Below are 16,518 nucleotides of genomic sequence, written 5' to 3' on the forward strand. Positions count from 1 at the left end.
AAATAAAAATAAAGATCTCCTAACTGCACCTAAGTGCTCTTTCCCTCTCCTCTTTGTATTCAAAGCATAAAGAGCAAGAAAGAAGAATCTTGAATTATCTTAGTCATAGTCCTTTCCCAAAATGACTGGGACTAGAAAACCCGCATTAATGAAATGAAACCTAAAAAGATACTATAAGACTCCATATGAGGTTCTATTTTCACTGTGATCATTTTAGAGCAGTGGTTCTCAACCTGTGGTCCCCAGATGTTTTGGCCTTCAACTCCTAGAAATCCTAACAGCCGGTAAATAAGTCAAGAGGTGCTCATATTGGATTGAAAATTCCTTATCTCTAATTTTTTTCAATGGGAAATACTTATTAAGCATCATTTTAATGCAGGATATTCCTGAAAACATTTGCTTTATTTTATTTGCTGGTAGAAGAGCTCCTATTACCAAGATTTAGAAACATCTAAGTGTCTACCCTGGTGTACTTCCTCAGTGTTGACAGCAGGTTCACATCTAGGGAACGTTAAACGTATCCCTTCTCGTTACTGAAAATGATACTGCATCTTGTAAATTTCAAATAATGAAAAGTAATTATTCCAGTTTAAAAATAACTCCGAGGTGCACACTGTAATGGTCTTCTTTGTATCCATGGCATGTTTCAGGTGTCTAGATTTTACAGTATTGGAGAAGGACATGCACAAGCACACATATTCTCTTTCACTATTAAGGGTCTACCGAAAGGGATTCATGGGGAACTCATGTTTTCCTGCTGCCTCTTTCTTCATCCTTTGTATCTTGTCAGAGCAGCTTTAGAGAGGCCTCATCTCTTCCTCTACTGTTTTTAAAACTTGAAGAGTCTTAGCAGAGGTGCATCAGCCTGTTTTCTTGTCCTTCCAGCAATTGTAGCAGGAATGCCCCAAGAGCCCTCTTCTGTTCTCTAGCTCCTTCTTTTCTAGTGTCATGGAAAGCCTCCATTTTGCTTCTTGGAAATCACACCATTTGGCAAATGGCTACTTTGACCTTGAAAGTAGCCATCACAACTTGGTCAACATTCAAAAGCTGTGTGAAGTACTTATCCTGAGAAGTTAGGGCATTCCCACCTGCTTGAAAATTCAAATTGGGCACTGGAACTCGACAACAAGTAGAAACACCGTACGCTTTTTCTGATGCAGTAGCACAGTATCCATTTTAGAAACTTCCCTTGTGTCAAGTCTTGCCTCTCACAAGCAGTTAATATGGAAGCAGATTACAGAGAAGCAGCCAGCAATACCACCATGATAGACCCACAGCCCACTGAAGTTTCCAGTGATTGTGATTTTGTGGCCCAGTCTTTAGAATGTCCCAGTAACACATCCAGGTGGAGGGTGGGCAAAACCATATTAGCAACTCACTAGATTTTGAGTTTCCTGGCTTTTCTACTTATGAGTTGTATATCTCCAAGAATGGAATAGAAAGCAAAGGAAAAAGTGGTAACAGAGCCCCACAGGCCACCATTCTCCTGCTGCTGAGACTTTTGGATGTTTGTTTTTTTCATGTAGAGAGAGAATGTATTATCTCTCTTGGCCACAAATAAACTGTGCCTGGGTCTCCTGTGGAGAAAATGGACATCAGGTTTTGAAAGGTTTAAATACACAAATACCTAACATGTGGAGTAGGTAGAAGAAGAAAGCTGATTGGGCTCCCATAATATATAGCCATTACATTGTTCAAGGCTAATTCTTCAAAATCATCATCTATGCTCAAACTTAACAGATCCTCAATTTTCTCACACACCGGAGCACTTAGCAACCTCCTTCCTGTGTACTGTGCTTAAGTGCATATTACACAGTATAGTGGCCACTTAAAGAAACTACGCAGTTTTGTGTTTTGAACACATAGCAACATTATATTAATGTAATGGCGTTGCCTGGTGGTTAACCTGGCTGAGAGCTAAAATGTAGGCATTCTCTTCTCACAGAATGGCACTCAATTACTGGAAACCTTAGTTATATTCTGTAATTCCTCTGTTTACCCAACTGTAAAATACCATTGATTCCTACCACTAGCTTGCAGGGGTCTAGACAATGAATGCAATGGTTTCCCAACAATATATAGCAGACATTTTTTCCATTTACTTTGTGACAACCTCTTCCAAACCAGACCTCAGACTAACCCGTTTCGAGATAATAAAAGCCCAAAACTTAGGAAGCCAGCTTGAGCATCCCCTGTAAACTTAATCACTTAATTTAATTATTCTGAGGTATTGAACTTGCAGTCACTCCAGGTTCCCTTTCCTTTTTCTGACCCTTTTTGGTCATAATGAGAATGGGAGAAGCTTCTCTTCATCTGTATCTCTGAAAATGTGAGAAAACAGATTTGGAGGTCTGTCTGCTCTTGGTGGATATGTGTGTGGGTGGGACAGAATTGATTTTTTCCTGCTGTGTTTACAAATTAATGGGACAAACCTCCCAGCTGGTGGTGATCAAGCAAGTTGTTTGATTCCAGCTGCTGACACAACCATTTAGCTAATGTGGGCTGCAGAAAACTTCAACTATTACTTGTTCCTTTTTGAGGATTAACACTGGGGGAATTTGGAGGCTGCAAACAAGCCTTGAAAAGGAACTTGCAAGTTACTTTAGAGCCTGGTTTTGTGTTTGAGTTGCTTGATGTTCACATACACTTGGATTGTGTGCCTTTTAAATGTAGAGGAGATGATGTATATTCTGTTTTATCCCCACATTAAACATGAAGTGCAAGTTCCTGACACAGTCATGGTTTATTTGTAACATCTAAACTGTCCTTCATCAATATCAGCAGTGTTTGGATTGTTTTTGAAGTCAGAATACTCAAAGCGTTTTTTACCTGGAATCTCTGATTTCTCCAAAGGGAACTTTGCTCTGAGAATTGTGACATTGATTTACATTGCCAAGATGTAGATATCAGAATGCCCCGCAACTTGTGATGGTTTCTTTCATAATCTCAAATTCTCCCTTGAAGTTTCTATTACATATGTTGATATTTCTCAAAATATACTTTCTCTATAAAGTATCCTGCATTGAATAAATGCTTGCGATCATGTACAGGTATCATGTACAGATACGTGATGCTGTGTGAAAACTGTCCATGGAGCGTTTGCAGAATACATCAGTGGTTGCTGATGTGTTTGATAAGGACTCCACAAGACTAAGTCCATTTTGGGACTGTGGCTTTTCTTACTTACTCACATTTGGTAAGTAGAAGAAAGTTTGTTTACTGTCTTACTCAATTTTTAGAAAAAATGCCTTACCTCAAGGGTTATGAGATCTGCTTCTTTTCAGCCTCTTTGGGCAGAAAAAATAGCCCCGGGTTTCAGCAGCCATTGGCTTTTAACTGCTATTGTTTTTAAAGATTTTGAAGTCAGGATCTGTTGTTAGTCTCTCTGATATCTACCAGTAGAATCTTCTGTTTGTGCACTTTACCAGTGTTCCTATTCTAGAAGGAAAGTGTTTCTCTGAGTAGCATAGGAAATGCAGATAACTAATCATCCTTTCAAATATTGATGCACATATTTTATTTATCTTCATTTAGTTTGTTGGTCTTCCTACAACATTTGTTCTCAGAGAAAAATAACCAAAAATAGTGGCATCAATAAAATCCAAAGGTATTGTCCCAGAAATATGACAATAAAACAATCTGCTTAACACAAAATGGAGCCTAGAATCATTTTGTTTATTTAGTCATTGTAATTCTTCCACTTTTATCCAGTTGAATAAAGAAAGTTCTCTGGGTGGCATCATGCTAGGTATGACACAAAATAAAACCAATAGAATGGGATAGAAGCAGCACATAAAACCAAAGTTGGTTTAGGAGTAAGAATGAAACAATGCCAAAATAATAAAATGACCTTCTCTATATAGGTAGCAATAGCACTGAACTGAGGTTCCATCTACACTGCCATATAATTCAGTTTCAGAAAGCAGATTATGTGCATTGAACTAGGTTACATGAGTCTACACTGCCATATAATCCAGTTCAATGCAATTAATCTGCATTCAGAAACTGGATTATATGGCAGTATAGATGGGGCCTGAGAGGCCTGGAGGCAGAACATCTGTAGTCATCCAAATTAAGGTATTCCTGACACTATTTTTATACCACCTGAAATGTTTAGACAATGGGTCCACATATCAGATCACAACAAGTAAGTCATTTTATGAGGAGGACCATTTGTCAGCCGTTTCTAAACCATGAGGATGAAGTGTTTATCACACTGCACTACATCATATTATTCTCTGTGTTCACTGTCAAGATGAAGCCCCATAATAGCAGCTGCCATGTGGAGTGCTTCTTTAAAGCAGTCTCAGTGCCAAACCTTTACCTTGTAAAACACCTGTTAGTATTCTTTGACTTTGTCCTCATTTGCCTTATGGCTCATTGTGTCCTGAATTCATCTTTCTTCCTACCCATAACTTACCTCTAGTGGCTTTTTAATCTTGGCTATGGATACCTGTGCAGTATCTAATTTTTAAATGCATCCTTAAGCTTCTACTACTTACCAAAAATATTGCTTCTAACACTCCCCCTTCTCACATACTCTAGACCTGTTGCTCTCTGTGTATGCCACCCATGATGGATCTGGAACACACTTGGTATACATATTGTCCATGAACTAACTAAAAATACTGGAGAATTATGGGAGTTGTAGTCCATCTACATCTGGAGAGCCATGTCAATCCCACCAATGATAGATCTGGACCAAATTCGCAACACTCATCATAACCAACTTAAAATACTGGCATGATTTTGAAAGGGGTGTGTGTGTGAGATAAAGGATTATGGGAATTATAGTTGCTGATGGGATTTGCACCTTACTGGATCTGGGGGAAATGGGAGTTGTAGCTGGCCTAATGAGAGTTACAGCCTGACCAGGTCTTGAGCTAGTGGGAGTTGAAACCCCTCAAATGTACAATTTTTATAAATGGTCCAATTATATAGTTATGCATTTTCTAATGAAGCCATTCATACAATTCAAAACCAAACAATGACTATTTCTAACAAATAGCATTATGAACTACCTAACCCAGGCAACACCAGGTACATAGAATAGTATGATATATTTGGCACACATGCAGCTGGTGATGGCTCTGGTTAATCCAATAACATTGCCATATACTGGAAAACTAGGGCTGCTTCACTTTGGGTCTCTTATTTATTTATTGCACTCATATACCGCTTTTCTCACCCCAAAGGAGACTCAAAGCAGTTCCCAACATATTCAGTGGAAAAAATTAAATGCCTTACATGTTCAATGCCTTAATCCTGCCAGTTGAATGTCCCAAACTGTGACAACATGCTGGGTCCTTAGACTCAATCTTACATGCTCATTTGACTGCTTAGTACAGTGGTCTCAACCTGTGGGTCCCCAGGTGTTTTGGCCTACAACTCCCAGAAATCCCAGCCAGTTTGCCAGCTGTTAAGATTTCTAGGGGTTGAAGACCAAAACATCTGGGGACCCACAGGTTGAGAACCACTGGCTTAGTACCACATGAGCTTAGGCAGTAATTGATGTGTGTCAACTATAGATGCTCATTAACATGTACTTGTTTCTTTCTCTTTAACTTTGGGATGTTGTATTTTCATATTAACCAGAACCAGTACTGATCTTCGAGTTGTGGTAAATATGTTTATAAAATGTTAGCAATTTCACATCTGCTTTGCATAGTCAGTGTGTCAAGGCAGGAGGGGTTCACTTTTTTGTAGTATCAAATATTCTACAAAGACATGTGAACACAGGTGGTAATGATGGCTCAGATCTACAGTGGTAAGTTGTCCTAAATGTGTTAACATGTAATTATGCACATCGTAGGACACCAAGTAAATTTATGTCTGTTACAGTAAAAGGTCACTGCTGTCATGAAGCCCAGGTTTTTTTCATATCTGCTACTACTAAATACAGTCTCGGCTCATGAATAGTTCTAAACATCTTCCTGCATAATTCATGGGCACATTATATCTATTTTTCTTAAGGGTCTCTTTCTTGTCTTGCCAGTTATCTTCTCCTGGGCAAACCTATTTTGCTTAATGGCCTTCTGAATGTAATTGAAAGACTTTCTATCCTAAGTAATTGGGCGATGGCTCACCTGTGCTCACGCACCAATATGGCTCCATCTGCTTTGTTCAAAGAAATTTATAGGCCTCATAGTATTGATTGACGTTTGAAAAGTGAGTAATGCTTATCTCTTTGTGTCTTACACCTGGAGCTGAAGAGCATCCTTTCTGATGATTGATTTGTGAGGATCATGTGTTTGTGTCCTGCATTAACCTTATTACAAAGTCATTACCAATGTAGGCAATGTATGATTAAAATTGGTTATTACCACATGGTAGATGTTTATAAGATGCTAAATAAATTTGAACATCACTTTGATGCATTATCATTTTTCCAATATTTTAGCAATACATTCCGTTTTTAATTAAACCAATTAATCTGCTTTTTATTCAAATAAAGCTTATCAGTTTTGCTATCATGTCAGATCTATAAAGAGTTGACTCTTAATTCAGTCGTACTGTCTTGAGAGTAGACCCACAGAAATAAATGGAACTGAAGTTAATTGCAGTTAAGTGTCATTGATTCCAGGGTGTTGATGCAATGTTTGGACCCAAATTGTAACTCTCAATGACATAGAGTTCATTTTCCAGAATTTTCCACTGCAGGATTCTTGATACTTCCATGTACCATTTACGCTTTGCCTAAAGATGGATTTAGTTTGGTTTAAGAACTGAAATCTATATTACCACAATGAAAATATTGGGATCCACTAATATATGTTGGGCTCTTTCTCCATCCACTATGTCATCACTTTATGGAATTGTAATTAGAAAGTCTGATGTCAAACTGTATTTGAATGGATACTTCATGGATCATCAGCCACTTCTGCACCACCCCACCATTGCTTACTGTCTTTCCTGATGGAGAATTTTGTAGTCTGTTGTTGTTCAGCAGTGAGATGTGATGTGAGTTGTGGGGCAGAAACGTATGAAGGACCGCACCTTCGCAATCCAAAAACAGATATCTGCTGCGGATAAGATCAACTGACCGATCACTAGAGGGCGAAAGGGAGAAACATGGCAAGAGGAAGGCACATCAAGTAAGCCCTTGTCAGGAACGCTTTCCTTTTGGAAATGTATGTCCTCACTTCAAAAGACTATGCGGATCTAGGATAGGTCTCTACAGTGACCTACGGACCCACCACCAAGACTTTTCAAACGTCAGTCATACTTGGCCATGAATGATACCTATGATGATTATGATATGTTCACAGTTCTGAAGTTACTGTGAGTGTCAAAAAAATGTCAAGTTTTATCTGACCATCATTTCTTTTGTAATTTCTTGAAGTGGGCTTTTGAGCTACAAAGCTCATTAAGAGAGAAAAAGTGGGATCTGCAAGAAATACATGGGCCGGGCTGTGGCGCAGGCTGGTTAGTAGCCAGCTGCAATAAATCACTATGACCAAGAGGTCATGAGTTTGAGGCCAGCCCGTGGCAGAGTGAGCACCCGACCATTGTTGACCTAAGCAACCCAAAAGATAGTTGCATCTATCAAGTAGGAAATTTAGGTACCACTATGTGGGGAGGCTAATTTAACTAACTTACGACACCATAAAAATTTTCCAGCAGCGTTTGGAATGGGGAAGTCGGCATCACAGTGGATGACGAAGCAGCTGCTCCCCCTATGGCCGGAATCGAGCATACTCTCAGGAAGCTGGAAGCTGGAGAAGGTTAAATTTGCCCTATGTCTGTCTCTGTCTCTATGTTCATATGGCATTGAATGTTTGTCTTGTATGTGTACATTGTGATCCGCCCTGGTTCCCTTCGGGGTGAGAAGGGTGTAATATAAATACTGTAAATAAAATAAATAAATAAGTAAATACTGAGCTATATTAGATAGGGGACCAGTATAGCAGGGGCTAATTTTCATCCCTGCAGAAAGACACACTGTTTCCACCTGAAAAAAGGCTCTAGAAGTGACCAGATGTCTTGTTTCCAGTTTCTACCTTCTGATATTTTAGGTTTATTATTGGATATTTCAATGTTTCTGAAAGGTAACATTCAGGTCACTCCAGGTAATCTTTTAAGGACATTATGGTAATATGTTTCAGTTGATTTGTAAGGAACAAGGGGAACTTGAGAGTTTAGAGCTGCTTATGGTTCATAGGCTTCTCCCCCCCCCCCCCCCCAATCTCTATAAAAGAAGCTTCTCTCAGGTTTTCTCAGGTTCAGTTATCATTGTGTGTGTACTTATGTGTGCTGGTGAAATTCTTTCTCCCTCTTTTCCCCCCAATTCTTTTTGTACTTCTCAAATCTCAGGTTTCCCTTGGAAGCCTTGAGATTCTGCTCTCGGACCCACCTCCTTCGCAGGCATGGTTGGTGGGAACAAGAGACAGGGCCTTCTCAGTGGTGGCCCCTCAACTGTGGAACTCCCTCTCCTGTGATATTCGATCAACTCCTTCCCTACTAGCCTTCAGAAATAAAGTTAAAACATGTCTATGGGACCAAACTTTTAGAGAATAACTGTAGTGCAATAATTGAATGTAGAATCTGTGCAATGACAATTGGAATGGCCCTGGATTACGATTTTGGATTATGTGATTTTAATAATTGATATAATTGTTTACAGATGTTTTCTCTGGTTTTTAATGTAGGTGTTTACCAATTGTATATTATTTTAAGGCATTAAATTGTTGCCGATATGTGAGGCCGCTCTGAGTCTCCCTCAGGGTTGAGAAGAGTGGGGTCCAAATATGGTAAATAAATAAATTGTTTCTCAGTGATCAGTTTTGGCTCATTTACTCTTGAACCTCACCATCTCAGTTTGTAATTAGGAGTAATAATAAATTAGTGCTTTACCCAAAAGCATATTCTTTACTATGTTATCCCTCACTTTTCTTATTTAGAGAGAAGGTCAGTCTCCTAATGTTTCAGCAGATTGCCAGATTGCCTAAGGTGTTTTGAGGTTTTCAAAGAGCATTTATATTCTTTCATGTTTAATGATTCTTTTGTTGGTTCTTTTCAAGGAAAACTGAACTTACAATGAAATTTGTTTCTCATCTCAGTTTGGTAGTTGTCCCTTTCATTTTTGTGGGCTGCATGTTGTCTGCCTAATTAAAACTGACTTTGTTCAACAGTTGTACACTTTACAGTTGTCATTATCTCCCTGCCCCCTTATTTTGAACTTAAGATCTCTGTTTATGCACTGCGTTTTGGCTTTACTTACTAGGTTGCTCCTTCAAAGACTAAGCACTACCGGTACTTAGATTATTGTGCAGTTGTTATCTAAAAAGGTCTGTGCAATTTCCAGATTTTCAGAGCAGGCTTTGTGAACTTCTGAATCTTGATTGCTTTTCAGCCTTAAATAGAGCCATTCTGCTGTGATTTCTTTAATGTATCTCCTTTTAGATGATATTTAATTCACAAATATATTTTCCAATTACTTAGAAGGCTCTCATCTCATAATCATTGTTCCCCAGAGTTTCTGTACTTTGTAGAAATAACAGACTGATGGATAAAATTCAAATTAGGATTGTTTATAGTTTTCATCACTATTTGAATTTTATTTTTAACTACATTGCTTCCATAAGGTAATTGCATCTTTTATTTTCATTACTGATTAATGTTTATAATTTTTGCCAGTATTCTTCATTTACAAATCTCAGTTTAAATATTTTGGGATTTTTATGAGTTGTCTGTAGTTTTGTTTAGTATACCCAAAGCAATATGATACATTATTTGTTTCTTTGAATAATTCTCAGATTGGTATTCCTTTTCTTGCGTCCAACTTTCTTCCCTAACTGTGCGGGTAAGGAGACTGTACTCTTTGGTAAAGCCAGGTACACATTTTTTCTTCATGCATCTCCCTCCCTGTTTTTAAAATAACGTCACATTTCATATAGCATTTCACAAACTGGAAGACAAATTCTTTAGAGGCCTATACAACATTAGTAGAAAATGGAATTCAAAGTCGAGATGTAGAGTTTCCAAAAATGTAAAGCTGGAAGTAGTAGTAAGTAGTATGAAAAGCAAAGGTGGTTCTGTTGACCATGAGGGAAAAATATTAGTTTGTTGTTGTTGTTTATTTGGTCAGTCATTTCTGACTCTTTGTGACCTTATGGACCAGCCCATGCCAGAGCTTCCTATCAACCACTGCCGCCCCCAGTTCCTTCAAGGTCAAGCCAGTCACTTTAAGGATACCATCCATCCATCTTGCCCTTGGTCAGCTTTTTTCCTTCCATTTTCCCCAGCATCATGATCTTTCCAAGCTTTTCTGTCTTCTCATGATGTGGCCAAAATACTTCATCTTTGCCTCTAATATCCTTCCCTCCATTGAACAGCTGGGCATTATTTCTTGGAGTATCGACTGGTTGGATCTTCTTGCGGTCCAGGGCACTCTTAAGAATTTTCCTCCTACACCACAATACCAAAAATATTATTACAATGTCTCAATTAGACCAACCATAAGGGTATAAAAATATTACACAAAGCATATTGGGGGGGGGGGGGGTATTTTATAGCAATATTTTCATAGCAATGTAAGAAACCATCTTATAGTAAATCAAACTATTGGATTGTCTAGTTCAGTCAACTTGGACTAGCAGTAGCTTTACAGGACTTCAGATCCTGGTGGCCTGCCATGCAAGAACCAACCAGGGTCAACTATGTATAGTATTCAAAACAAAATAAGGGTGTCTTCAAGATCTTGTGGTGATATTTAATAAAACAGCATCTTGCCCAGTGAAGAGTTCTAGATCTCTCATATACTTCCTCATACTTCCATGTTCGTTTGTTAGACTAAGAAAAATATTCACATATGAGCACTATTTAGTAGGTGGGGTTATTCCAAAGTTGTGAGCTTGCTTATTTCAGGCTTCTATGAAGTGTGTTGATACAGTGGGTGGTAGTGGCACAGATTGTGTGAGGGAGAAGAACTTTAGAAGGTTGTGTTAGATAGAGAGCATGACTATGCATGGCTTTCAACTTTGAGAAGTAGCAGCAAAGGCTAATCTTGTTGTCCAAGTTGCCTGGCAATTTATGGTGACTCTATAAATTCATAGGTTCTTCTTAGATAATGATGATGATAATAAATAATAATAATAATTAATACTTTATTTTTATCCTGTTCTGTCTCCCCGAGGGGACTTAGAGATGGTTTACTCAGAGAAGGTTCACCAATTCCTTCCTCTGAAATGCAGCCTACAGTATTTGGTATTAGTTGACACATGCAAATATTAACGAAGGATGACTCTGCTTACTTTCCATGGGATCTGGTGCCTTTAGGGTTTAGGTCTTTAGGCTAATTTTATGTTACTTAGTAGATTGAGTGGAGAAAAACACAATCTTTGCAGTGTGTTTAAAGGAAACCATTAATACTTATAGATAGGTAGTCAGAATGTATGCTATGTAATGCAGGGATGTGTAGTGTTCCAGATAGATTCAGATCTCTAGTAAGCACAGAGTTCTGCATTCATATCAGTAGTGAGAGACAATCCAGAGCTTGAAAAAGTTACTTTTTGAACTATCCAGGCAATATAACTACAGTGTTTCCTCGCTACTTCGCGGTTCACCTTTTGCTCCCTTGCTGTTTTGCGGGTTTTCAATTAATATTCATGTACACATTTATCCCAGTATTTTTGCTGTTTCGCGGGTGTTTGGGGTGTGCAAAGGATTTTGGAAGGGGGGTAAAGGGAGAAATAAAGGGAGAGGGGGGGAGGGGAGGGAAGGGTTGGAAATAAAAAAGGGTTATTTAGTTTCCATTCTTCTCTGCCGGTGTACTGTATATTGTAACTGCTAAAATGAAGTACAGACTGCATTGTACTAAGTAGTCTGTGGTTTGCTCTCCTCCACACATAGAATAAATACAGTGTCCCTACTTCACGGATTTTCACTTATTGTGGGTGGTCCTGGAACGTAACCCCCACGATAAGTGAGGGAACACTGTATTATGTTTTCAGTAATACTAATGCTCTTCTGGAAATAGTAAGCCAATCACATATAGCATTTTATACAATGTATTATGTGAAGGATCTGTTCCAGGATCCCTAGTGTAATACAGTAGAGTCTCACTTATCCAACATTCGCTTATCCAACATTCTGGATTATCCAATGCAGTCTGTCTCCCACCCAGATCCACAGCTGTTTCTCTAGGCAGCAATGACTGAATTTTTTATGCATTTAATTTCCGACAATATTATTACTGTAAGTTCATTTTATGCAATTCTATCTTTATTTGTAGTCTATTTGTTAGTAGCCAATGTTTTTGTAGTCAAGGTTTTCAATACTAAATTTGTAAATGCAGTAATTACTACAAAACGTTACCATGTATTGAATTGCTTTTTCTGTCAATTTGTTGTAAAACATGATGTTTTGGTGCTTAATTTATAAAATCATAATGTAATTTGATGTTTAATAGGCTTTTCCTTAATCCCTCATTATCCAACAGATTATCCAACGTTCTGCCGGCCTAAGTGAGACTCTACTGTATATTGTGCATATAATCTGGAACCCTATTTTTACTACCTGAAATGAACAATGTTTTGTGTTTGTAGCCAAAGCACACTATAGGATTGCCCTGGGGAACATAGTAATGCCCAGAAAAGTGTTGTCTTTAAGCCCTCCATCATGATTCCATCCATGGTATACAAAACTCATCAAGCGTAAAACAGACAATTCAACAAGCTCACATAATGAGTGTGTCTACTATACCTTTAGTTTGGAAAACAGTATGCAAAGCTTCCTAGCCCACTCTGTCTATATAATAATTTATTGTAACTGGCAATTGTTTATCTACTAGCCAACTGCCCTTAACATCCAATGCCAGATAATTATCTTAGATACAAAGCATATGTCATATTCAGAGTTTGGAAAAGTTTGAATTTTTTTGTTGGTAATTCCAGCTTCATGTTGGCTGGGGGATTTTAAGAGCTGTCTCCAAAAAAAGTAACACTTCCACACTCTGGGAAATCCCTGTGTCTTTCTTTGCATGTTTGGCTCCTCTCTCCGTATGGGCCAGCTGTTCTCCAAAGCTTCCCCACATGGAAACGATTGGGGCGACTATCTATGACTAGCGACATGGCCTTGCCTGCGGGAAGACCACCTACATGTCTGGGAAAAGGTTATAAAGTTCTTTATAAATGTTTTAATTAAGCCTCTTGGGCTTGCTTGCCACATACATGTGAGGAAGGAGCCTTATTAAACTAAGCTTATAGATGAGGAAATGTTTCTAACTCCTCTCCTGATCTAAGTTGGAGAAAAACATTGAAACTTGATACTTCCATTTACAACCAAAGTATCTAGTTTTAAACATCTTAGGGCCCTTCCAGACAAGCTCTATATTCCAGGATCTGATCTCTGGTTTTCTGGTTATCCCAGATTATCTGTGAGTGGGGACTCATATAATCCAGTTTAAAACAGAAAATCTGGGATCAGATCCTCGGGTGTAGGGCCTGTCTGAAGGACCCATAGTCCCTCTCTATGACCTTGTTCTTTCTGCCTGCTCAGATCCCAACTGGAAATGGAAGGCCATTTTTTCCCTTCCCAGTCCAACATCTTTGATGAGGCTGTTTGGTTGAAGGAAACAAGTCAGCTCTTTAGGCAATCGACAAGGATGTCTGGTTTGCGTATCTTTTTGTTTCTTCAAACATTGCTGTGACCTTGGCCAAGACACATTCTCTCAGCCTTGGAGGAACAAATCTTGCAAAAAAAAAATACCCTGAACAAATCTTGCCAAGAAAACACAGGTTTACCTTAAGGTCATCAAAAGTGGGTAACAACTTGAAGGTTGTTGAACTAGACAACAGTAGAGGGAGTGGAAAGCCTGTTTGCAAAATCAGGATGCATGAGGAATTGAGAAGAAAAGATTAAGCATGATTCAAAATCAGCTCTGCATTTTGTCAACTACCTAGAAGCATTTGAGATAATAAGGAGAAAAGAACACTGAACAGAAAAAATGATGTGGGAATTTCTTTTTTTCATTTCAAGAACTCTTCTGATAACTGGAAAAATAAATGTTTTGGAATAAATTCATGAAATTATATGATTTGTGTAAGAACTCATGCATGGAGTTGAAATCATCAAGACCAACATGTGCTTAGCATTAAGTATGCAAGTAAATCATCCCTGTGCACAGGATCCAGACTGAGTATATACACAAAGAGTTCTTTATTCAGATTTACTGTAATCTGTCTAGGGGTAAAAGGATTCATTTTCATTTTTGTGTTTGGTAGAATCACACATCTCCCCCCCCTCCCCCCGCATGCTTAATAATGCTGGACTATTTGGACACTGGCTGTTTCTGCCAGTTTTTCTTTAAAAATGTAAGCAAATTAGAGTTCCCATACTTTGGATTAAATTGACATGTATCGTAGAACCATTTTGTCTTCCAAATAATTCATTTAATATGCCATCGATACTGGATATTTCTCTTAATGTTGAATGTCTTGAGTCAGCATTCTGCTGAAATCCAGCGATTCGCAGTGTGAGATGGTTGGTATATTACTGACCTTAGTCCCATTCCCAATTTGCGAAAGATTCATTTTCTGCATTCCAAATATGTCAGTAAAGCAACCTACACATTGAGCTGTTAGGTAGAGCATAGGGACCTGATGGAGCTTCCTTATCTTCAATTGGAACAGGAAGGGAACCTTTGGTTCTTCAACTCCAGCCATCATGAGCAGTGGTCAGGAATGATGGGAATTGTAATCCATCAACAGCTGAAGGACCACAAATTTTCCAGCCCCATTTTGAACTAACAACCTTGTTTCCACATATCTATACAAGGATTGTCTGTTTCAGAAGTGATGAAACATATTTTTGTTTTTGTTCAGAGCTACATTTTGGCAATGGTAATACGTTGGCTACATATCAGTGAAGCTGCTGTTGATGGTGGCCAGAGCCCAAAGTGGTTCTGTTCATCCTTTCTCTCCTCCCCACCTTCCTCTGGGCCCATAATTCAACTGGATGAGGCAGATATATTAATATTCAGCCTATATACTCATGTATAAGTATAAATTTTAATTACAAAATTAATCCCCCCAAACCAGGTTCAATTTATTCAAATGCCAATGGGAATACTGTACCTTTCAGAATACTGTACCTTGCCCACATGTCAATGGGAATACTGAACCATCCCCTTCCCTTAGTAGGGTGGCGAAAGTCAAGAGCTTAGTCTATTCTGAAAGAGGCAATGACTTGCTCTATTCTGTCTGCTGCTGTGCCACTTTTGACCTTTTTGAATGCCTGGGCGGGGAATTGGTAGCGGCAGAAGAGTGGCTGGCCCATTAGGCAACATTGGTGCTTTCTGCAGAACGTTAAAGGTCATTTTGCAGAATGAACTTTAACTTACCATATAAAAATCCATAATTTTGGCCCCAAAACATACCCTCAATTTATACATGAGTATGTTCAGTAACCTTACCTACCCAATGAAATATTCTTTTGGTGGATCAAATCTTACCTTGCTTGTAGAGGGTATTTTGACATTAGACTTGAGCGTGGTTCACAACCTGTGCGTCCCCAGATGTTTTGGTCTTCAACTTCCAGAAATCCTAACAGCTTGGTAACCTCTCTGGGATTTCTAGGAGTTGTAGGCCAAAACACCGAACCACTGGACTAGAAACTGTAAGAAGTTGAGTTGAAACCTGGTTGCTTACCTTTGTCTATGCTGACTGTACCAGGGAGCTCATATGAGATGTATGTTCTTTCTGAGCCTTGGGTTGTCAAAGATGATTGATATTCACTAACTCTGAGTGGGATCAAGCACCAGTGATGTCATGTATATATTGATTTCCACCACTTATGCTCTGCAGCTTGTTTGGGGATTCAGTCCATGTTTCTGTGGAATAGATCTTTCTTTTCAGATCTAGCAATCAGTGTGTTTTGGATAGTATATTTGATTTCTCGGTGACATGGGAAGTACTCAAGGAGTTCTGTTGTTTTTATTCTCTTGTCCTCTGTATGATGCAGATGAGCATATTTGCTTTCAAGATATAATTATATTGTTCTTTGTGTCTATAAGAGAGAGGGGGAGATTACCTTGTCTGCTTAAAGAAACACTCAGAAAATTTCAATGTGTTCAGTATTTGTGAGTGGCTCAATAATAGTAATTTTTTGCTCCAGATTTTTCTTTAGTTTTGCTTGTTATGTCTGGGGAGTGTTGGGATTGGAGTTGTTAATCTTCCCCATGTTTTCTTGGCTGAAACAAATGTGAAACAGATGTTCACATCTGGAAAGTAATTCTAGGCTTCATTGTTGAAGTGAAATAGTTTAAATTGTAACAGAAATATTCAGAGTGCACACGCAGAAGACAATTTTCTTAAAACCTCTTGGTCAAACATGCATTTTTTTCCACCAGCATGTTGTAACTTATGCCTTTTGAAAATTTTCAATCTGTATTTAAATACTTGAAAAGGAGCATTAAAGAACATTTTGTTAGCAATGAAGAGACTTAAAAGAAATCTTTTCTTATAGTGTTAAATTTAATGCTGCAGTCCTAAGTCGGTCTACTTTAAATTCCTATGGCCA

General features: G+C 38.5%; 1 protein-coding gene across 10 annotated transcripts in view; it reads left to right on the forward strand.

The window, feature by feature from the left end:
- cbfa2t2 (CBFA2/RUNX1 partner transcriptional co-repressor 2) overlaps positions 1–16,518 on the forward strand; it is a 104,907-nt gene that overhangs the window by 45,175 nt on the left and 43,214 nt on the right. For 5 of the 10 annotated variants that reach the window (XM_062978791.1, XM_062978792.1, XM_062978797.1 and 2 more), the window contains exon 1: positions 7,706–7,724. The exons of 3 other annotated variants lie outside the window; for them this stretch is intronic. The gene's annotated coding sequence lies outside the window, so the exon portion shown is untranslated. Of the gene's footprint in view, positions 1–7,705; positions 7,725–16,518 lie in introns of those variants that run through there. 2 more of the 10 variants (XM_062978799.1, XM_062978800.1) reach the window with 1 other exon arrangement.

Source organism: Anolis carolinensis, chromosome 4 (assembly GCF_035594765.1).
Source record: "Anolis carolinensis isolate JA03-04 chromosome 4, rAnoCar3.1.pri, whole genome shotgun sequence".
NCBI classification, from domain to species: Eukaryota; Metazoa; Chordata; class Lepidosauria; order Squamata; family Dactyloidae; genus Anolis; species Anolis carolinensis.